The 22,930-nt window shown below is 39.4% G+C and overlaps 2 protein-coding genes across 6 annotated transcripts in view; one reads left to right on the top strand and one right to left on the bottom strand.

Annotated features, from left to right (window-relative positions):
• The window catches only part of LOC109043589 (calcium/calmodulin-dependent protein kinase kinase 1), a 168,063-nt gene that overhangs the window by 100,455 nt on the left and 44,678 nt on the right, over window positions 1-22,930 (bottom strand). Inside the window, exon 1 of one of the 4 annotated variants that reach the window (XM_072296961.1) lies at window positions 10,088-10,361. The exons of 1 other annotated variant lie outside the window; for it this stretch is intronic. The gene's annotated coding sequence lies outside the window, so the exon portion shown is untranslated. Of the gene's footprint in view, window positions 1-4,812; window positions 4,897-10,087; window positions 10,362-22,930 lie in introns of those variants that run through there. 2 more of the 4 variants (XM_019060844.2, XM_072296962.1) reach the window with 2 other exon arrangements.
• Window positions 8,897-22,930, top strand: part of LOC109043588 (uncharacterized) — an 85,153-nt gene continuing 71,119 nt past the window's right edge. For both annotated transcript variants that reach the window (XM_072296965.1, XM_072296964.1), the window contains exons 1-2: window positions 8,897-8,969; window positions 21,775-21,885. The gene's annotated coding sequence lies outside the window, so the exon portion shown is untranslated. The remainder of the gene's footprint in view (window positions 8,970-21,774; window positions 21,886-22,930) is intronic.

The following is a 22,930-nucleotide window of genomic DNA, read 5'->3' as shown; positions in this document are numbered from 1 at the left end:
CAACAGTGGCGTGGCGTGTTTTGTGATACATCGATTGATCTGCTATTTAAATACATGGTAAAGGATCGATAAACAGGGTGATCGCAACGGACACTTCAATAATAAATTCTTTACCATGACTGCAAATGGAAAAATATCGATAATCGATAATTCACACCTCGTCACTGCAAGACAATGCCAATTTTTGCCGAGGATTAGTGCATTAAAGACGCAAGGCTCGGTAAAATCATTATGTTTCAACGAGACTCGCTGGAGGAGAGACAAAAACTGTATCCGCGGAATTTTAAGATCATAGGAGGAAAAAGGACTGCCGGCTTAAATTATAATATCCCTACCAAAATATGCAATTTCATGGGATGCCTGTCAGTATTTCTGTGAGGATTACGAGCTCTTTCGCCATAATGACACTTGTCATGCACTTAACTTTCGACGCGAGACCCAGATTATGGGCAATAAATTATAGGTGCTATGAAAGTTATGTTGATATTATTTATTTAGCAGCGGCGTAGCGTGCTTTGCGATGTATCGATTGATCTGTCATTTAAACCTACGGAAAAGGATCGATAAACAGGAACGCCTCAGTAATCGATTCTTTACCAAAGATTCAAGTGGAGAAATATCGATAATCGATCGTTCACGCCTCGCCACTGTTATTGAGGTATGATGATTTTAACGGAACTTGTCTCATTTAATCGTCAGTTTATGATTTCCACGTTGTCAGTTCATCTCGCGGTAAAAGGAGGAGTTGCGTTTTGGGCCTTTTCCGGCCCCACCTGGATTTTGCTAAATGTTTCATATTTTCAAAGTACTAGTTTTAGGTAGACTCTGTGCAAAATATTAGACCGAACGGAGCCCATGCAAGGGCGCAGCAGCGCCTCAAACCCAAAATCCTGGAATCGAAAAACAATTATTTTCGTCGACTTTTTCGACTGTTATCACTCTTCCAGCACATGATTCTTATGTATTTTTTTGCGTACTTTTCGTTTCTGGCCTTTTTAAAGGCCTCCGATAAATTTTAAGGGGCCATTGTTGCAATTTTTGGCCCATTTTTAGGGTTTTTTTCCATTTAACACATTCAAAACTCAACTTAATCCAAAAACTGTGTACATTTTTGAAAAGTACGTAAAAAAATGAATAAAAAATGTTCAGTAAATTTTTTCCTATGTTGCCAAATTTCCGAGAAAATTGGTCCCAAAGTGTCGAAAACGGCAAAAAATCGATAAATCGCCGCGTCTAAGGTTCAAGAAAGTGGAGTACATTTTTCATACTGTACCAGATAACAGCTCTTATCCATCCATACAACATACTAAAATATCATAGTTGTACCTGGATTCCCACGATGTGAAAATTGACCGAGATGTCGATTTTAGCGGCCTTTTTATACTTGAAGGCAGCTCTTTAGAATGTTTTTCGACCTTAGTCACCCTCTATGGGTATGTACTATACGTATTTTTCTACGTACTTTTCATATCTGGCCATAAAAATGGCTTCCTGTGAGTTTTAAAAGGCCTAACGGTCCATTGTTGCCAATTTTCACCAATTTTTAGGGGTTTTTTCAAGTTTACGTGTGTGAAACTTAATTTAATCTAGAAACTGTGTACAATTTCGGAAAGAACGTAAAAAAATACATAGAAATGTGATTTGTACCTTTTCCCTACGTTGCCAAATTTTCGAGAAAAATCGTCCTGAAGCGTCAAAAATGCCAAAAATTGGATTAATCATCACGTCGGAGGTTCCAGGAAGTGAATTATGACATTCATGTGGATCGTGGGACACTTTCTCCACGCATTTTCTGTTCTTCGGTATATTTGGCCTGTAGCAAGCATCTTGAGAACCAAGGATTATCTCGAGGTTACAGGAATAAAGAGGTGAACTGGAGTGAAGGATAAAGTAAAAGCACCTTGAGGGCCCGTTTTGTCACGTTCATCTGCGCCATTACATGTTCCTTGAGATGCATTGCAATTTTCCATTTTCGATACGTTATTTGTAGTGAAAAAAAACTTGAAATTCACTTCCTGGAACCTCCGACGTGATGATTAATCCAATTTTTGGCATTTTTGACGCTTCAGGACGATTTTTCTCGAAAATTTGGCAACGTAGGGAAAAGGTACAAATCACATTTCTATGTATTTTTTTACGTTCTTTCCGAAATTGTACACAGTTTCTAGATTAAATTAAGTTTCACACACGTAAACTTGAAAAAACCCCTAAAAATTGGTGAAAATTGGCAACAATGGACCGTTAGGCCTTTTAAAACTCACAGGAAGCCATTTTTATGGCCAGATATGAAAAGTACGTAGAAAAATACGTATAGTACATACCCATAGAGGGTGACTAAGGTCGAAAAACATTCAAAAGAGCTGCCTTCAAGTATAAAAAGGCCGCTAAAATCGACATCTCGGTCAATTTTCACATCGTGGGAATCCAGGTACAACTATGATATTTTAGTATGTTGTATGGATGGATAAGAGCTGTTATCTGGTACAGTATGAAAAATGTACTCCACTTTCTTGAACCTTAGACGCGGCGATTTATCGATTTTTTGCCGTTTTCGACACTTTGGGACCAATTTTCTCGGAAATTTGGCAACATAGGAAAAAATTTTACTGAACATTTTTTATTCATTTTTTTACGTACTTTTCAAAAATGTACACAGTTTTTGGATTAAGTTGAGTTTTGAATGTGTTAAATGGAAAAAAACCCTAAAAATGGGCCAAAAATTGCAACAATGGCCCCTTAAAATTTATCGGAGGCCTTTAAAAAGGCCAGAAACGAAAAGTACGCAAAAAAATACATAAGAATCATGTGCTGGAAGAGTGATAACAGTCGAAAAAGTCGACGAAAATAATTGTTTTTCGATTCCAGGATTTTGGGTTTGAGGCGCTGCTGCGCCCTTGCATGGGCTCCGTTCGGTCTAATATTTTGCACAGAGTCTACCTAAAACTAGTACTTTGAAAATATGAAACATTTAGCAAAATCCAGGTGGGGCCGGAAAAGGCCCAAAACGCAACTCCTCCTTTGATAGTTTTAACCTGCATAATATTAAACTAATGCAACTTTTACAATTTTCACTCGATAAAAACCGGTAATGCATTGCCTATATGTATATTAGAATACACTGTGCATTCCTAAAGATTCTATTGAAAAATATTCACATCTCTCCTCTAAAGTGAATTTATATCTGAGGAAGTTTGGTAACATTCGAACGTTACATACGGCGCGGCGTGCAGCATCTTAAGCGCGGTATTCCGGCGAACTTGCATCACGGAGCACCGGACTCGATGGAAATTCCTTCATTTCATCGGATATGCAATTTGATCTCCGGAGAGTTAAAATAGTTGCCCGGGTTCGAACTCGACATCCGTCCGGTGGATGAGAGCATCTTCCATAAGATTGGAAAGTTGCGGATCATCGCTTTCTCTGAATCTCCTTCATTTCATGGGATATGCAATTTGATCTCCGGGGAGTTAAGATTGTTGCCCGAGGTCGAAGTAGACTCCTGTCAGCGAAAGATCGGCGCGGCGCAGAGCGGCACCCTCCATAAGACTGGCACGGTAAGTTGCGGTTCCCTGAAACTCCTTCATTTCATCGGATATGCAATTTGATCTCCGGGGAGTTAAAATAGTTGCCCGAGGACATATCCATCACTCGTCGAAGGCGCAGTGCAACCAGATCGTAGGTTCCAGATAGATGGATGTGCTTGAGGCTAATTCCTTCCATCGGATATGAAATTTCATCCTCAGGAAGAGTCACAGTATCTCTTACAATGCCGTTCCAAAGAAAAAGGCCGTATGAACATTTAGATGTTGCCGAATTCCCCATGAAATATGATTTACTTTTAAGTAAAGGCTTTTCAGTGATTTTAAGTACTTGAAAGATTCAAGAAGAATTTTTAGGTACTTTAGACCAAAGTGAACGAAATTTTTGGAAAAATGGGTAGAAAAATATTCACAAGTTTGGAGGTTAATACGCCATTTTTCTGCGGCTTGGCAATCTAAATCGTGCACTATCGCACGTAGTTCTTACGGAACTAATTCCTAATATTTTTAATGCTTAACAATTGGAATTTGGAACGGAATCTTTCACAAAATATGCATTCAGATTAGTTTTACTTGAAATAAACTGTATCTCAATTTTTCAAAATTACACTTATGCTCCTCGTCCGCCAATAAGCCTATCATTTACAATTTTTCTCTCTCTTTATTTATTTTTCCCTTCTATTCCAAATACTACACAAGTGATAATCCTGCGCTTTCAGTTAGAGCCTCATCCCTTTTCAGTCCCTCCTGCACAACCTGCCGGATGCAATCATTTATTTTTAATATTCTTATAATTATAAGAATATATATATCTCACAGCGGTCACAATGTGAAGTTTTGAATTATTCCGACGACATTTGGCAACACTGAAGAGCGGCAGTAGGGCAGAAATCGGCGATCAATCATGTTAGCATGAACGAGCATGCGTTGTGGAAACAGAGCGAAAAATCGCGATGCCCCCAGGGCCCAGGCTCCAACCCAAAATGCGCTTAGGCTGGACCCGCAAATTTAATGCGCTATCCTAACCGAACAGCTGCGCATTCCAAACGGAAAGCGTAGGCATGATAATTGATTTTTTTTATTCATTTATGTTGTTTAAAGACATTGCTAAGCTGTTTTTTTGAATGCCCACAAATACCGTCGAATCCGAAAAAGAATCGAAGATTAATCGAGTGTGAATACTTAGTTTAAATCGATCAACATTCTTAAATCCGCGTTGTTGATATCATCGTCAAATCAATCAAAGCCTTCAATACGAAAAAAGTCAACGTACCCATAAAAAGGACGTTCAGTTCCTTACGGTGCTGTAATCCTGTAAACTTTCCTCTACACTGCCAGAAATCTAGTGATGAAACTTATAAATTGTCTTTTTAGGTTAAGGAAAAACTGTTGGCCTATAGTGCCTTCTAATATCGATGAGAAATGAAATGAAGATGCTTGCTTCAAGTTGTCGAACACATGAATGAATGACGTACACAAACTGAGCAGTAGTAAGAATCAGGTGGCATGTTCTCATAATAATGATAAATTCAATTATTTTTATCGTTGTTATTCATTTACGGTCGAGTGTTTCTCTTTTAGTGGCGCCTATTGCGAAATACTTTTAATCTTGTTCATGAATCATCACTCTAACTGTAGACGATGTTGATTTTTTAAGAAGAAGGAAAAAAAGATAAAAAAATGAAGGATGAAATGTCTGTATGGTGGATACTGAATGATTACATTTAATAGCAGGTATCAAGAAGGAGAGGAAGAAAGGGGGAAAGAGTAGAAGAAGAAAAGTAAAAGGAGAAGGAACAGGAAGCTGAGAAAGCGGGAAGCGGAAGCAGAAAAAAGGAAAGAAGATTCAATTCTTAGTTTTTTGCTTAGTTTTTTTCTCCTGCCTCTCTCTTTAACTCTCTTCTTATTTCACAAATTCTGCTACTACCACTTTTTCTCCATTTCCTCTTCGTCTTCCCATTCGAACACAGGCGGATCCAGACACTTCAAGGGGCGTGAGGTGTGTCTGAGGATCTCCTCTGGAAAATTGTCGAAATTTGTAATTATCCTATATGCAGTTTGAGTCATTTTCGTCATGAATAACTACCAAATAAAACCGTCTTTCCTCCTCTCCTTCCTCCTTTCTTTCTTCCGTTTTTCTTCCTCCTTTTTTTCGGGCGTGCGCTCCTTGCCCCCTCCCCCCTGCGGACCCGCCTATGGATTCGGTATAGACAGGGATTTCTGTTAGACTTGGGTTATTTTGACTATCGAAAGATGAAAAGAGCTGGGAAACCTATAAAAATGAATTCAACAATGTAAACATTGAACTGTTGATCTCCAATCGCTGGGTCGATAACATTTGATCCACAGTCATACGCTGCACTTTGCTCAACTACCACCGATGCAGTCTGGACTAAAGTTCAGTGCAACCTGCCGGTGAGCGATGTCAGCGGCTGGGAGAAAAACATTTTTCCCAAGCCGATCTCGACCTGGGAACAGCGAATAAGCCTTCCCTCGATCATATCGCGTGTCCGTGTCGTAATCCCCTCGTGAATTTTTAATCCCTGTCAATATGGTGTTTCTGTAAATAGCCTATGATTTTCAGGTCAAAACTGGCCGCGTGCTATTATCGACATTCGGAATGAAAATGCCATCGATTATTCAACGCTATCAGTTTCCGTAGGCGCATCATAATTTATCGCACATTTCTTCGTGCGTCATCATCCCTTAAGTATTTATACGGGGAGGATATTCCCCAGAGGCGGATCCAGCACTTTGATTTCCTCCATTTAAACCTATGTTGAATAATCGATTCTTGTCGGAGCACCTGACCTCTCCGAGAATCGATACATTTCCATAGGTTTAAATGGGGAAAAATAATATTGGCAATTTTCTGGATCCACCAAAGTTTAAGATTCTAAAAAATTTAAAAAAACTTTTAAGACAATTTTTGAACCACTCACTTGCATAAAATCTTCTTTTCACGGAAGCGGACGCGTTTCGGAGGTTACCTGCCCTCCATCATCGGCGCGACTGGTCAATTCCAATCAGCTGATTTCGGTCCCGGATTATTTCCCGTCCCTCCATCGTTGTCACATCTCGAGTGTATTGTTGTAAACAGTCTGTTATTTACTCCCGTTAGATCCGTATTAAAAATGTTGTTCTTATTTTGGTACATGTAAATACTTTCCCATATGTCTAGTTTATTTTTCTCAGTGACTTTTCTTAGCAGTTTCGGTTCAAACGATATTTCGTGTCCTTCTTCCCAGTAGTGTAGAGCTACTGCTGATTTCTCTGTTTGTCTATTTCTAACACATCTTTTATGTTCTTGGGCTCTTACTTTCAGTGAACGGCTGGTCTGTCCTATGTAGAATTTATTGCATTCTGTACAGTTGATTTGGTAAATACCTTTCTCCTCGTTGTCAGGTCTTCTGTTTTCAATCTTCCTGCTAAATTGTTGGGCAACATTGAACCTATTGGTGAAGCTTAGTTTTATGTTGAACTTCTCAAAAATCCTACGAAAAGCTGGGGCATATTTCGGATGGTATGAGAATTTCTTAAACCTCATCTCGGCTTTCTCTATATTTAGCTTTGATGTTTCCTTATTTAGGGTTCTCTGCTTCACTTTTTCATTCAATTTCTTGATTTCTCCTTTGTTAAAACTATTCTTTTCTGCTATCTCTAAAATTTTCTCTATTTCTATTTTGTAATCAGTTTCGTTCAAAGGAATGCTCTGCATTCATAGCGCTGCAACTTACTACTAGAAAATGGTAATTTTAAGAAAGTAAAGAAGAATCCGCTGAGCGCTTATAAGAAGGAACTCAAGTATAACCTGGACAGAGTAAGTGTAATCCCTGAAACTGAGAAGAAATGGTTAACCAACACAACAGCTGAGCTACCTTATTTATATGCTTACCCGAAAATCCATAAACCGGGAAAAGAGATGAGACCAATTGTAAATTGTAGAGAAGCCACCACATACAAATTGGCAAAATGGTTAATCAAGAGATTCAAGTTGTTTGAAATTTTTGAATCGAAGAGTGTAAGGAATTCGATTGAGTTAGTAGAAAAACTTAAGAATATAAAACTGGAAATAGATGACAGGATTGTTTCCTTTGACGTAAAATCTTTATACCCTAGCATACCAGTAAACTTGGCACTAGACACCTTAAGAAATTGGCTACACAAAAATGGAATAAGCTCGATGAAAATTAAAGAATATGCGGGACTAGTAAATTTATGTCTAACTCAAAACGCATTTTACTTCAACAATGAACTTTACGAACAATTAGACGGCCTAATGATGGGCAACCCGATCTCCTCGTTGACAGCTGAGCTGGTCATGAGTGAATTTGAATGCAGAGCTATTAAAGAATACCCGAAAATTTTCCAACATTGGTCTCGGTTCGTAGATGATGTCTTAGAGATACTAAAAAAACACCATATTAACGAAGCCCTTACAATTCTTAACTCATACCACGAGAAAATTCAATTCACACTTGAAGTAGAAGAAGAACAAAAACTTCCCTTTTTAGACCTAATCGTACATAGGGACAAAGATAATCTCAAATTCGGAATATATCGGAAACCTACGAGCACGGAAACATATATCAACAACAGAGCGTTCAACCACAGACCACACAAACTCGCAGCGTTCAACTTCATGCTACACAGAACAAACAGCATTCCTTTGAACGAAACTGATTACAAAATAGAAATAGAGAAAATTTTAGAGATAGCAGAAAAGAATAGTTTTAACAAAGGAGAAATCAAGAAATTGAATGAAAAAGTGAAGCAGAGAACCCTAAATAAGGAAACATCAAAGCTAAATATAGAGAAAGCCGAGATGAGGTTTAAGAAATTCTCATACCATCCGAAATATGCCCCAGCTTTTCGTAGGATTTTTGAGAAGTTCAACATAAAACTAAGCTTCACCAATAGGTTCAATGTTGCCCAACAATTTAGCAGGAAGATTGAAAACAGAAGACCTGACAACGAGGAGAAAGGTATTTACCAAATCAACTGTACAGAATGCAATAAATTCTACATAGGACAGACCAGCCGTTCACTGAAAGTAAGAGCCCAAGAACATAAAAGATGTGTTAGAAATAGACAAACAGAGAAATCAGCAGTAGCTCTACACTACTGGGAAGAAGGACACGAAATATCGTTTGAACCGAAACTGCTAAGAAAAGTCACTGAGAAAAATAAACTAGACATATGGGAAAGTATTTACATGTACCAAAATAAGAACAACATTTTTAATACGGATCTAACGGGAGTAAATAACAGACTGTTTACAACAATACACTCGAGATGTGACAACGATGGAGGGACGGGAAATAATCCGGGACCGAAATCAGCTGATTGGAATTGACCAGTCGCGCCGATGATGGAGGGCAGGTAACCTCCGAAACGCGTCCGCTTCCGTGAAAAGAAGATTTTATGCAAGTGAGTGGTTCAAAAATTGTCTTAAAAGTTTTTTTAAATTTTTTAGAATCTTAAATTTTACTCTTGTGTAGTGTTTTAAACTCCTAAAAAATCGTTTCATCCACCAAAGTTGAAACCTCGATTAAGAAAAGAAAAAGATTAGATGTGTATCAACTTTATTTTTATGTGGTATTATGTCTCCAAGGATTTACTACATTTAAGTACGCTATCTACACCCACACTGGAGTGCTAAGGAAGAACGTCGTATGAACCTTCTAATGTTTCCAAGTTTCCTTAAATTAAAAACTAATTTACTGTGAAAATTGTAAATATTTGTCTTCAAATTTTTCGGACGATTTTTGTTCGCAATTTAATCTAAAAAATATCTGAAAAGTTCGAGGGAAAGTATGCATAACTTTTTTCTAAAACACACGTTTTGGCAAAAATGAAAAATTGACAAATTAACAAAATTGCAGGCAATTGGCTAAATGTCAAATTGGCAACTCTTGAATGTTCTTATGGCGTTCTTCCTTGGCACAACAGTACATGAATGATGCGGCAGGGGAGGCTTTGCACGATAACGTATAGAATCGTTAGTTATAGTGTCATAGATATATGAATAATTATGAAGGAAAGTAAAAGAATAATATGAAGTGGAAAAAAAGAGAAATAAATATAGTGCTAGCGATCTTTCAAGCTGTGCCCATCTCTAGTGCTACAACATAAAAATACAATCAACTGCGAGACAAAGGTACTATTGAGGTTAGGCATGACCCGTGAGAACTCTGAGGCTGGTATGTAAGCTTGAATAGTTTTTGTGCCTATACGTACTCGTATTTGGCATTGAGAGCAAAATATAGCTAAAATCGTGGCTTCATTTATATTTATTAGCCTCGGTGATTAAAAATAAGTTTAGTAATATGCCACACCGCAACCCCAAAAATTTTTCCGAATTTAACATGCTGGAATCATTTATTTTTCATTATTATAAGCATATCCGATGAGTAAAAAATGTGATGATACCTAAGTAATATGCCACACCGCAACCTCAAAAAATTCGATGGTTTTTCCGAATTTAACATGCTGGAATCATTTATTTTTCGTTATTATAAGCATCGGATGAGTAAAAAATGTGATACCTAATCAGTTAATACTGTAATAAAGTTTTCGCACCTGCTGCTTTGTAACGTAAACTGCGAAAAAAATGTCAGCTTCACTGCGCATTATCCTAATTACGATCGAAAAACTGTATAAGACTGCGATCTCCGCATCGGCGAGAACTTTGGGGTAGGAAAAGCTGCGCACTTTAGCCGCGACAGGCTCACTTGACGAGAAAACAAACACGAAAAGCTCACGTTGCGTAAACACTGAGATGCGACGTTTGGACCGAGAGGATGACTCAGTGATGCTTATTTGCGAAGCTGTTGGTCGGGATACTTAGTTAGCACTTTTCCCTTCCCTTGTTCCCTCCTTCCGTGTCTCCTCGCCAGTTTGTTTTACGTTTTTTTTCTTCCTCCTTATCTAAATAGAGGGAGCAGAAAACACCGAAAACGCTCATTTTCTCCTCTCTTCGAGAGATATCTCCTCGCCGTGACATAGTTTAAATGTTATTTATTTTCATCGTGAAACAAGGACTGCATGGTTTGACGAGGATTATTGCATGATGAAAACCCAAAACTAATTTCATTCTTTTTCGCGGGAGTTGAAATGGATTGAGGGGCTTGAAGGACGAGGCGCGTGATCGCAGTTTTTGAAAAAAATTGAGATATTAATGATTAACTAGTCTATACACGCCATATCTATACTATAAGCTCCGAGACCTCCTAATTTTGCGAAACTGGTAACGCTTAGTTCCAGCGTTCTACCAAGCCGATTTTTATGATTTTTGCGGCTATCGACGGGCAATTGTCTCTAAATAAGCCAACTCTTTTCAGATTTTCAAAATATGGCCCAGGTTTTTTTAAATTAAGTGGTAAATTTGCGAATTCTCCCATTTAAACAATGTAAATTTATATTTTTTGTCATAGTTCGTTTGAGCGTTCTACCGGGCCGATTTCCAAGTTTTTTGCGGTAATCGACGGGTAATTGGCCGTAGATGAGCCCGCTTTATTCAGATTTTGGAAATAGGACACAGGTTTTTTTACAATCACGTTATAAAAGTGAGTGAATTTTCAGAATGCTCCGAGACTGCTACCGCTATGCGCGGGAGGATGCGCAGTGGTCGAGGAGGTTGCGCAGTAGCTGTGTAGCCTGCGCATCAGCTCTACACTTATCTACACAAGATTCGCACTGCCTTCCTCAAGACGAGCGGTGGCCGAGTCGTCAAAGACGTCGGTAGCGTCCATTTAGATCATGGTGTGAGTTCGATCCCCGACTCCCGATGTACTTAATTATTACCTGATTATCAATGATCGTTGTTTTACTGCAATATTTCATCAAGCAGTCATTCCAAAACGCGTCCTTCAGACTTCAAAAAAAAAAAAAATTTGTTTATTTATTCATCAAAACCAAAAATTATTTTATTCTAAAAGTAAAGTATACCTCATATCGTAATTTTTTAGGGGAAAAATAAAACTAACATCGATAGGAGGGTAAAAATAAGGCCGCGAAGCGGCCCATTGATGGCGCGGAGCGCCTTCAGGGGGTCGGGCCGCGTAGCGGCCAGGGGGCGTAGCCCCCTAGTATAGTCATATTTTGTAAAAAAATTCGCTTCCGAATTCCAATTTTTAAGCATCGAAAAGTCATTTTGAACTTTCTTCCCGCCATGAAGTACCACGTGATTCCGAAACTTCAAACACGTATCTCGGCATAGCAAAATCTGCACTTGTGCGCCTTGCCCTCGAAGCCCCTCATTTGAAAGCGAAAAAAGACAGCTCTAAATTATTCTCGAGTACTCAACTTCAGAAACCCGACTGCGATCACGAAACGTAAATGGTCACTCTCAAGCTGCGGGACTCCTCAATGCATATTTCTTTTTGGGTGAGATTTGGAGATCAACTTGCCGGAAGTGTATTTGTAAATTCAGATTTAAACTAGTACCTAAACCTAAATGTTTATTAGCTTCCTTTGTATTCGCAACGCAGCTCAATGTCTTAATCAGGAGTGATTTCATTGGTATCATCTTGACGTCCTAATTAGCCTGGAGAAGAGTTATATGCTTCAATTTTAAAGCCAATTAAGACGGAAAGACAACTATGTTTAAGTACCGCACTTTGGTCCATACGGCCGAAGTATAATCCCCTAAGGAAGATAATTGACGTTTTCGGTCATAGGAGTCGATTAGTTTTGATGAAAATGAGGTACTTAATATGACTATCAAAACCTTTAGTTACCTGAACCAAAGTTTGGTCTCTATGACCAAAAACTTCGGTTGCATTGACGGAAAACTTCCGAGTGCTGTATTAGCCGCAATTTTTAACTTCGTGCAATGGGTAATGGGCCTGTTGCATGCAAGAGATACAGCCGTGCGAATAGACTTTTTAGAGGTTAAATGACACGAAAATTACGATGGTCACATTAAAAAAGTCTGAAATACACTCCTTACTGCGCAATTTGTGTTGTTAGGAACACGCTTTTTCAAATTTCCCGCGTCTGGGGGCAGTTTTCTAACGGAAACAATTAACGGCAACTCGCGGCTATTTCCGGTCAACTAAAACTGACAACATAACCTAAAAATCGGAGCTCGTGATATCGTAAAATGAAATGCAGGAGGATTGCGCTGGATATTTAAAAGTTGATCGATTTGGTTACCGCATAAAGCGTATATGGACCACTATAAGAGATCACGTTGGGTTTGTAAACAGATTGAAGGAAAAAATAACAACAACAACAACGACACGACATCTTCCGGAAATCACCGAGCCCGCCGTTTGCTCGTTTCCGGTGATTAGAAAACTGCCCCCAGACGCGGGAAATTTGAAAAAGCGCGTTCCTAACAACGCAAATTGCGCAGTAAGGAGTGTATTTCAGACTTTTATGATGTGACCATCGTAATTTTCGTGTCATTTAACCTCTAAAAAGTCTATTCGCGCGGCTGTATCTCTTGCTAGCAACAGGCCCATTGAATGAAACAACGCGATTAACGCATTAAAAGGGAACGGTCGCGAAGACTGTAATCAATTGCAAGTCGATAAAATAAACTTTTTTAAGGCAAAAAGTAAAAAAACTCACGGTTCATAGTTCTGTTCTTTATCTTTTATCAATATTCTGATTATGATATTCAAGAGCTTACTTGTCAATCATATTGACGATGCTCCATGGTTGTTAGTAAACAATTAGAGACCGCATAATGGGTGTTATTGCGATATTTCTGGTCCCGTTGTTTAATCGGAACGAACGGTTATGAAATTGATGATAGCGAATTGCGGCGGCTTTTTTTATACAGGAAAACACGACTCCCTGCCAACGAGGAAATGTTCTACCGAGCCATCAAAGCATTTAGGCACATTCATCAATTGGTCCATCTGAGAGTTCGGAATTTTTCGGGAATGGGTTGATCAAAGATTACCAAAGAAGTCCGATTTGTGAAATCTTTATTCCCGTTTGTGACATCCATGAACCGCAATGTCTCAACTCAGACTCTCTCTATAAAGAGATTCTAGTCTCCCTTAGAGTCCCTTTATACTGAGAGTTAAGACAACCCCCCCCCCCCCCCACCCTCCCTCATAGAGTCACAAACGGGAATAAAGATTACACAAATTGATAGTTTTTCGTAGTCTTTGATCGGCTCATTCTCAAATTCCTTTCTCCATTCCTTCTCTCATTCCACTTGTTCCTTGCCGAACCCGTGATTCCCCAGCCCATTCCAGAGTATAATCTTTGCAATTGGTGAAAATGTAATCTTTATTCCCGTTTGTGACACTGTGGAGGCCTAAAAAACGGGAACCAGTCACAAATGGATTCACATCATGTCTAGTGCTCTCAGTCTAAAGGGACTCTAGTCTACCCGGAAAGTAAAGCGCTTTTGCCTCTGATTAAAATTGCAAATATATCATTTTCAATGTATATCAGCCTCACTGACAGGCGTATGTAACACACCCCTCTCTCGCTCAAATTCCTGACTTCCACCATGGCCATGAGTCGCTGACAATTTCCCTTCGATTGAGCGACGACTATCTTCCCTCGCGATCTAACACAAAAAAGTATCTCGCTCTTCCCCAGTCGAGCCAGGGTTTCAAAAGCAAGCCGAAACTTTTTGCCGGAAATAAAATTTCCGTCGAGAGAAATAATGCACTCGCCTCCCCGGGCTCCAGGGGCTTCGGTTTCATCGAGTTTATTAGCCGTCAATTCCGGGGGCTCTCGCTAGCGATCCTCCCGGAGAGAGGAGTAATTTATTTCTCATGGAAATCTCATTTTTCAGTTCCTGTCATCTTGTAATTCGAAAATCTTAAACAGGTGATACTCGGCCGCCTCGTTTCCGCGTTATATACCCGTCCGCGCTTCCCGCCGCCCCCGCCGTCTTACGCCGCGCTTCCACAGGCAGCGCGCGACGCGACGCCAAATTCTGCCGTGATAGCGAAGAGAGCAGTAAGTCCAAAAATGAAGTTTTGAGAAAACGGGCTCAGAAGCGTCTGATCGAAACATTTTGCTGAAAGAAACCTCCGTTCTTTGATAGATTTCTTCTAATCATCCGAGAGACTGCTAGAAATCGTTTGGATGTTTAAAAATCAACCGATTTTATATCAATTACAATCACGGCAATGTTAGCGCCTGCAAGACTACGTGAATACTTCACGCATTGCGCGTACGCCACGGTACGCACTGTTAGTGCCTACAAGACTGCATGGATACTGCACGCATTGCGCGTAAGCCACTGCGCTGCCGTGATGGCGAAGAAAGCAGTTAGTGCCAAAATGAAGTTTTGAGAAAACGGGCTCAGAAGCGTCTGACCGAAATATTTTGCTGAAAGAAACCTCCGTTCTTTGATAGATTTCTCCTGATGATCCGAGAGACTCCTAGAAATCGTTTGGATGTTTAAAAATCAACCGATTTTATATCAGTTACAATCACGGCAATGTTAGCGCCTGCAAGACTACGTGAATACTTCACGCATTGCGCGTACTCAACGGTGCGCACTGTTGGCGCCTACAAGACTGCATGGATACTTCACGCATTGCGCGTGCGCCACTGCGCTGCCGTGATGACGAAGAGTGCAGTAAGTGCCAAAATGAAGTTTTGAGAAAACGGGCTCAGAAGCGTCTGACCGAGAAATTTCACTGAATGAGGTCTCCGTCCCTCGTCGTATTGCCACTAATCATCCGAAACACTCCCAGAAACGTTTGGATGATAAAAATCGAATGATTTGATTTAACATAAAAAGGGTTATTATTCATTATCATGCTAGGCTATTGTTAGGCTAGATAGTCGTAAAAGCTATCTTCAGCTTGCTTTCGTGGTTGCGTTATGAACACGCAACTAACACATTTCCAGGTTAGAAATTGGCAGAAGAGGGCGGTATTTTACTTGAAAGCACTGTTTCCATTGGCACTATGGAAGAATATTGTCACTTACGGCTGTCTTGCCTAAAACTACGTCATTTTTTGCGCACTTATGGCTTTATGTCTCTTTTTGATACGATTAGGATGAATTTTGCTGTTTTAGCGATTTCAGTGATTTCATCTGAAAGAGATCAGACGAATTTTGAGGGGAGCTAGGTTTCGAAAATTTGACACTTACTGCTCTCCTCGCTATCACGACAGTACTTGAAGTACCTAGAGTACCTGTATAGCGAGAGTATGGACAGATCGCTTCATGGAGGGCTTAGGGCCCAAAAGTGCAGCCACCCTTCTAACCAACTTCTAACGCACAAAATTTCACTGCCAGTCTGTAGATTCCAATTCTAACGAAGATGGCTAAGAAAGTACATAAATGAGCGTTCTTCCACAAAAATGAGGAAATTTATGCAAAAACTAAGTCAAATACGTGCTTTATAAACGATGGTTTGTAACAGTTGTATTAATAAATCGCTCTGGATAATTGAAATTCATAGGTTGGCTGCATTTCTGGGCCCTAACTTTATTCGCGGAGGCATCGGTGAAGGCCTGATGGATTTTCGGAGTTTCACATCTGTCTATACTCTCGCTATACAGGTACTCTAGAAGTACCTACCCCAGCAACAGGCAAGTTTAAAACCAATGCACCCTGTCGCGCGCTGTCTGTGTAACCGTGACTAAACTTCCTGTCATCGCTCACTCTTTGACCCCCTCCCCCTCCCTCTCCACCATCCACTCGCGTCTCATTTCACTCCACTTAACGCCTCCCGAATTCCCTCCCTCGGCGCGAATAAATTAATCCAACTAAGAAATGAAATCCACACGTTTCCACTGTCGAATCCAAGTCCCGCGAGCCGGGTGCCTCGAGGCGGCGGAGCTCGCCCGATCCACGCTCGATATGGCTGAACCTCGTCGATTGTTGCATCGATATATCGAATCGCCTTGATCGATAAATAGCATTGCTAAGATGGGGCATTATCGATTCATCGACCCGCTGAGTCCTTTTGTGGATTAACACTCGGATTAAGCCCAATTTCTCGTGTGAGTGTGCGAGAGCAGGTGGCATCCAGTTTCGGCTCGGCGCACAGTGGATCGAGTCAATCAGAGAGGTCGGACATAAATTTTTGACTAAAACTGCAAATTTTTATGTTTATTTCGTCACATTGTAGATTTTAAATGGTGCTTCTAGGAGAACAGTTCACGAGGTTACCAATGGAGCCACTTTTAGAACCTCAAAATGTTGTATAAACGGAGTTACAAGCTCTTAAAGTTTCAACATTTTGGTCGACCTCTCTTATTGACTCGATCCACTGTGCGGCGGGACATCCGCGCTTTCGAGAGCCGTTTACATCCACTCGGGAATCATGTCAGCCGTAAGTGAACTGTCTCGCTAAGATATCGCACTCTATTTGCAACTAAATCTTGGCATTGTTTCATTAGTTCAGCGAGGAGGGTCGCAAAATTTTCAGGACATTAATCAACTAAAATCAACACTAATTGAGTTTTACCCATCACGGAGAAAAATGAGCTGGCAAAGGCGTTGCGTTCTTTGCGATATATCGATTGATCTGCCATTTAAACCTACGGAAAAGGATAAAAAAACAGGGTGTTCGCAACGAATACCTTTACAATCTATTCTTCAGCATAGCGTAAAAGGGGGAAATATGGAAAATCGATCATGCACGCCTCGCCACTGACCCAGGCCCAACCCTTGTTTCAAGTCGTATAGTTACAATGCTACTTTTGTAAATGGTAACAATACTTCGGTCCTGGCAACACTGTTACTTTGATACCCGAATCGAAATAATTGTCAAGGTCATTTGAAGTGGTCTATGAGAAGCAATAATTGCTGTAATGTTCGAAATTATGCAAGGAACTGATCCATCATTATAGCAGCATTATTATACTGAACAGTGCTAAGGATACACAGTGCTAAAAAGCAGTGCCGTGCTAAGGATAAACACCGTATGAGCTTTCAGGCGTCGCCAAATTTCCTTTGATAAAATATGAATTTTTGGGGAAAACTGTGTTTATTTTTCTCCGAGTTTCTCGAAGAATTTCACTCGCAGTTCAATCTACAGTATCTGCAAGATTCAAGAAAACATATTTAGAAATATCCTTAAAAATGAATGTTTTATACAGGAAAATTTAGCAACATCCGGAAGTTTACACGTCGTTTTTCCTTAGAGTGCCTACCCTCCAAGGGCTCTTGTTTTTATACCCTGAAAGATCAAACATCTTTCGGCTGCATCAGACTCGACTTCCTAAATTAATTTCAATTTCGAATGAAGCTATCCATATTTTGCGGAGAGAAAAAATTGCCGAAAAGAACACACAAAAGAATGTCAACAGCTGTTATTTCACACAACCCGCACACTCCAAATTATTTCACGAAGAGGCTTCAAAGCGCTTCAAGCTTCAGCGCGCACTAAAGTACTGCAAACACTTTTTGTTGAGCAACTTTACAAACGTTAATATGATGGTCCTAGAACTGTTGGAGTAGTTTTCTTTTATTTAGAGGGAATTTTAATGAGACTGAGAGGCTGAGAGTCCTCTGGGAAATAGAAATGTAAAGTTGATTGCGAAAGTTCACATATTTAAGCGCTGTTTCCCCAAGGCCCAAGCCAGAAATAAGTTTGTGTGATCAATTTTACATTGCACTCATCTAAATGCGCAGAACAAGAAAATTACTAAAGCGGTATGATACAATACAATTAACGCCAAGTTCAATTCAGGGGCTTAGAGGACAAGGCGCATAAGTGCAGTTTTTGCTATTTCCAGAAATACGTGTTTAAAGTTTCAAAAATATACGGCTCCTTGGCGGAAAGAAAGTTCAAGCTGACTCTTTGATGCTTAAAAATACGGATTTGAGAGCGATTTTACCACAGAATATGCATTAAGACTAGTTTTACTTGAAATCATTAATATCCTAATTTTTTCATAAACTGCACTCATGCGCCTTGTCCTCCAAGCCCCTTGATTAGACTAAATTTCGCAACAGGGAATTACAATTTCTTACTCAGATCACAAACAACGTATGCGCCACTAGTTGCCTTACACTGAAAAAAAAGTAGTTAGCGTTGAGAACTAATTTGGTAAGTTCTCGCCAAGTAGAATCAAAATTAGGCTTCAGAACTAATTTATTGTACTGAAGCACCAATCAATTCGCTTCATACGCTGACTTGACTTTACTAGAGCGCGAACCAGAATTGGAAAACAGCACTAGCTGTAAAATTAGCGCTGTGGTAAGACAAATTCACCTTCGGGTCAAACTAATTCGCCCTCAACACTAACTGCCACATTGTCCGTTACATTTATTTAGTTTCGAAAAAGTGGCGTCGGTACAACAGCCTCAATCGCGTCAGCTCGTGAAAATCAATTAAAATGTGAAATTTCGGGCTCGTTTGACAATGTAAATACTCCCGGTATGATTTATAGTGTCCTCTCTTTCTTGAAAACGTTCGAAAGCAACATAAATAAACCTGTTAAGGTTAGAAATAGTCTGTTCGATTCAAAACGTAAACAAGCATGATATTCGTTGGAGTCGTCAATCTTCTATATTAAATTGCGATTAAAGCGTTCCGCGTTCAGTTTATATTTTACGAAAATCTGTGAACTTACTGCTTACTTCTATAGTTCGTGTTCTCCCGTAATTTCAAAAGAATATCTCAAGTGTTCGGACGAGATATGTTTATTCAGTGTGAACATTCGCTACCGTTTCATGTGTGAGTGTGTGTCTCTCTAAAGGATAATTCTGTCTACTTGCACATACCTATGGGATATTCCTTTCCTCTGTCGTTCATTTGGAACCGGTCAGTTGATTTTTACCTCTCATCTTTTAAGAAATCTTCTTTTCCTGAAAGTATTGTCCAGTTATCATTCGCTAAGCCGTTTTCTCCTCTCTCAGTTTTGAGGTTAGGTTGACCCAACCCTACCGAATGCGAATTAGAGTAGCGGAATTAGTTCCCAGCACTAATAGTGGTTAGTGTACAGAAACCAAAAATCATGTGTGTCCAAATCACACAATATGAGTTAGTGTATAGAAACCATTTTTAGTCATCTGACGCTAACTCATTTTTTTCAGTGTAGGAAATTTAATGCGTATATCTTATTGTCAAATAATCCATTATATTATCAATTAATGAAATTTTTTTTAAAGTCTCTAGAAAAAAAAGAAAAACAGAAAAAAAAGGTTTTCCTCCAAGCCCTTTAATGGGACTAATATTCGCATCAGGGAATTACAATTTTTGACTCATTCCACAAACAACGCATGTGCCATTCGTTGCCCCTCGCAATTTAATGCGTATATCTTATTGTCTAATAATCTATTATATTCTCAGTTAATGACATTGGTTCAGTGGCGTGGCGTGCTTTGCGATATATCGATTGATACGCCACCTATGAAAAAAGATCGATTATCAGGGTGTTCGCAGCGAACACCTTACACTGAAAAAAATGAGTTAGCGTCAGATGACTAAAAATGGTTTCTATACACTAACTCAAATTGTGTGATTTGGACACACATGATTTTTGGTTTCTGTACACTAACCACTATTAGTGCTGGAAACTAATTCCGCTACTCTAATTCGCATTCGGTAGGGTTGGGTCAACCTAACCTCAAAACTGAGAGAGGAGAAAACGGCTTAGCGAATGATAACTGGACAATACTTTCAGGAAAAGAAGATTTCTTAAAAGATGAGAGGTAAAAATCAACTGACCGGTTCCAAATGAACGACAGAGGAAAGGAATATCCCATAGGTATGTGCAAGTAGACAGAATTATCCTTTAGAGAGACACACACTCACACATGAAACGGTAGCGAATGTTCACACTGAATAAACATATCTCGTCCGAACACTTGAGATATTCTTTTGAAATTACGGGAGAACACGAACTATAGAAGTAAGCAGTAAGTTCACAGATTTTCGTAAAATGTAAACTGAACGCGGAACGCTTTAATCGCAATTTAATATAGAAGATTGACGACTCCAACGAATATCATGCTTGTTTACGTTTTGAATCGAACAGACGATTTCTAACCTTAACAGGTTTATTTATGTTGCTTTCGAACGTTTTCAAGAAAGAGAGGACACTATAAATCATACCGGGAGTATTTACATTGTCAAACGAGCCCGAAATTTCACATTTTAATTGATTTTCACGAGCTGACGCGATTGAGGCTGTTGTACCGACGCCACTTTTTCGAAACTAAATAAATGTAACGGACAATGTGGCAGTTAGTGTTGAGGGCGAATTAGTTTGACCCGAAGGTGAATTTGTCTTACCACAGCGCTAATTTTACAGCTAGTGCTGTTTTCCAATTCTGGTTCGCGCTCTAGTAAAGTCAAGTCAGCGTATGAAGCGAATTGATTGGTGCTTCAGTACAATAAATTAGTTCTGAAGCCTAATTTTGATTCTACTTGGCGAGAACTTACCAAATTAGTTCTCAACGCTAACTACTTTTTTTTCAGTGTAGTAATCGATTCTTTACCACAGCTTCATATGGCGAGATATCGATAATCGATCATTCACGCCACGCCACTGCATTGGTTTCACAGTCTCTTTAAAAAATAAAAAAAATAAAAATAAAAAAAAAAATTTAAAAAAAAACGCCTCCTGATGTGTCACAGTTTAAGTCAAGATGCTCCCGGCCGCTCGGAGGTGGCGGAAAAGCTGTGATTGATGAGGCTTTCTCCCTGTCCTGAGGGTGTTGCATATTCATGAAAACTGTCCAAGAAACGACAAAACGGCGGAGAAAGGGTTGGGCCGGGTCGGGAAAATTATATTTTTCTATTATACTTTCTTCGTGGCTCCTGACTCTCTCGGGTCACCAACTTTCATTTTATCATCTCGACGAAGCCTCCCGGAATAAATGAAACTTTTTCCACGTCCGTTCTCCTTCGCAACTTGCTTGGGTGTGCAGTGACTGCACTTCCGTTCCCAAGGCGAAACGCCGTATGAACATTCAAATGTTGCCAAATCTCCCCCGATGGCACAATATTTATTCAAACTAAATATCAAGCAATTCTAGAGATGCTGGGTATAATAATTAGAACCGTCCCCAAATTGTGTGCATTACCAAATAGTCTCAACTTACCATTTTTTATTTTCACAATTTCTTTATTTTTCACTGCACCAAGCCGAGTTGTTTACTTGTCAGTCTCAGTCTCACAAGACAGTGGATCGAAAATTCCATTTTCTTCTTCTTTTTTTAATTGTTGGTCTAATTGGTTGCTTTTTTCCTGTTTAATTTTTCGGCTGAATATTAAATTAATACATTTCGAAACGTTCCAGTTTTTAATTCAATTTTCGTGATTTATCGTTTGTATTTGCAGCCTTTCCGTTTACCGAACAAGCGGATGGATGATTTGGAATGATACTCATCATGGCACAGCTGACTCGCCTTCAAATTGAATCAACGCAATACGCTGCACACCAGAGGAGAGGTATTACGGAGAATCTATGAATCAAGACGATAGAATGTAACTACATTCTAACGATGCGAAATTTTCACTGGTGTATTGTATTTTGCCCGGGATACTATGGAGCATTCCTGACTGAAAATTCCACTGCTTTATTTTCTCATTGTATACTAAAATCAGCAAAATTTTGGGTAGAAATTGCACATCCTTACTTTTACAAAAAAAATTGACCTATTTGAGTCAATTTTGCAGTCAATTGAGTTACGTTTCTTCGTCTTGGGAGACGACGAATTTCACACCACGGACTGGTAACAGAGACAAAAAAGAGGATCTCTCTGCTAAGTATAACAGCTTCAACGTTATATTGAAAAATCACTATGTGAATGACGACGAAACAGTGCCGTCTGCCTTTGCTGTTTAGCCTAATGCCTATTTGTAATTTCTTAATCGCTTTTTTGCCTTGACAGCGACAAAACTGGGGAGGAAAATAAATTGAGCCTGTCGAGTACATTTTGCGTTTTAATAATGTATTTGCTCTTAGCAAGAAAAAAGTCAGATATTCTTCTCCCTTGAACAAGGAATTACGACGACGATCAAGTCGGGTAAAATGTCCCAGATCGTCTCAAAATTTAAGTCCAAACTTTACGTGCGAAAACGAATGACTCTACGGAGTACTTTGGACGTAAGTACAGTGTCTGCTGATGTATACTGCTTTAAAGAAATTTTATCTCGCCTTTGAATTGAAACCGCTGCAATATATCTCTTCTAGAGTTATGAGAAATAAAGTATTTCGCGGACTCCATATTCTTCATTGAATCAATTCATACTACCTTTAGGGCATCGAGTCCCACAGAAGAATCAATCTTCAAGACTCTTTTTCTTTCTCGATGTGTCGTCACCTTCCGGCCACAGTGTCACAAGCGCCAAGCGACGCCAAAAAAATTTTCAAAAATTTCAAAAATTTTCAAAATTTTCGCCGCCATTTTGCTTTTTTACAGAGAAATTGTTGGTTGAATTTGTTAGAAAATTTACTGATGACATTTAGGCTTGCAATAATTAAACTGTCACA

The sequence above is a fragment of the Bemisia tabaci genome, chromosome 2 (assembly GCF_918797505.1).
Source record: "Bemisia tabaci chromosome 2, PGI_BMITA_v3".
Lineage (NCBI taxonomy): Eukaryota > Metazoa > Arthropoda > Insecta > Hemiptera > Aleyrodidae > Bemisia > Bemisia tabaci.
This window is presented reverse-complemented; position numbering and strand designations above follow the sequence as displayed.